Below are 1802 nucleotides of genomic sequence, written 5' to 3' on the forward strand. Positions count from 1 at the left end.
GGTCTATTGAGGGTCCAACATCTTGTGGAGGGATGCAAAGATGTTGTTAAATCGTCACCAATATGTGGTATATCATTTCCAACCTACAATCATAATGTTCCAGGTACCCATGCATATGATCTAGGTGTAGAATTTCCTGCAAATTCTCTACAAATCTACCTCTGAGATCTATGTAGAAAGTCTGACTGTAGATTAACTTGATAATGCAATATACCAAAGCAAAATACTATAATCTACTTCTACTATCAAACTTGCAGAAGCTTAATAGATTTGAGCAAGATCAAGTTGAATACATATAACCAGAAGAAGAATCAATACACATGAAACACAGAAGAATACTCTGGGGAAAGCCTCAGCTAAAAACCCCACTATCTGTATTGTCATACAAGGTGGAAATACATCAAGATTATACAAAGCCTTAGCTCTCACAACTTGCCAGCTCTTAGTACAATCCTCCTAGATGCTCACAAGCAATCAAAGCTTCTCACAAGCCTTCTCCTTTGCCCTCCAAGCCTCTTATTTCCTTGCGCAATTTCTCCTAGGTGATCCTCATGTTACCAAGTGTAACACTGATCACTGACACTGGTCTCACACACTGTAAAACTGCGCAATCCTCAAGGAACCTTATTCCTTTTGCATGGATGAGTTTCCTTTATAGGAAAAATCATGCAACTAATAATACACTATCCCTGTCTTTAATCTCAACTGGGTCTTTCTCAGAATAGATATGCATGAGTTATCGATGAGGGAATCTTCAGTTATCTAGAGTACACTAGTTGGATGCATGCATGCATTAACTGACTGAGCTCACAATTAGTTCCACAAACTGTTTGGAACTAATTTAACTGGACTTAACTTAGTTAACTGAGCTAACTAATTATAACTCAAATACAACTGATCCTTATCTCCTTAACTAAGGGATAATCTCCTTAATTTAGGGAATAACTTTTGCATGACTTCACAAAGACTTCTAGCTTGAATTTCTCCAAATAATTAACTCAAGGTGAATTAATTAATTATTTTTCAAGCAGTGGGTGAGACTAAATTTGAATTTTAATTCTCAATTTTAATTCAAGGACAAATTAAAATTGGAATATTCTAAATGCTATTTTTAGCATTTCCTGTTGCTATTCTCAACACTAGGGATCTAATTAATTATTTTTCAAGCAGTGGGTGAGACTAAATTTGAATTTTAATTCTCAATTTTAATTCAAGGACAAATTAAAATTGGAATATTCTAAATGCTATTTTTAGCATTTCCTGTTGCTATTCTCAACACTAGGGATTGTAACAGGTCCCTCCAAGACTCATGGTGGCCAAACAACGTGTGCCCCAAGAGGATTTTCATTTTCCAATACAAATCTATTATCTACATATATTGATTAAATCTAGCTCGTGTATGTCTCATATTAAGGATCCACCCTACCCGCTCCACCATCCCTTCAAAATATGAAAGGGAAGTTCTATGGGAGGAGGCTTCCCCTTCAAACCAGGTCAATTCTTCCTGGACACGCATAGGAATCTACTCCCTATATCTAGCTACAAATCTTGCTACTTTGTTATGTAGATGAAAGGTTTCTTTGCATGTGCGCTCCTCATAATAGGCAATCCCTCTCCTCACTTAGCCTCTTTGCCTCTCCATGGTTAATTCAAGAATAGAGACCTAGACTATAAGATATGAGTTGCACTAGAAAGACAAAGCTACTCTTCCCGAGATCCACCTCACCTTTGAGAGGTCAAAAACGACTCAATATGAGGCATGTAAATTTGCTAGTAGGGCACCCTATCTGGTAGGGCTTACA

Source organism: Pinus tabuliformis, chromosome 1_1 (genome assembly GCF_031772625.1).
Source record: "Pinus tabuliformis cultivar Carrire ecotype Pingquan chromosome 1_1, CPIR1, whole genome shotgun sequence".
Lineage (NCBI taxonomy): Eukaryota > Viridiplantae > Streptophyta > Pinopsida > Pinales > Pinaceae > Pinus > Pinus tabuliformis.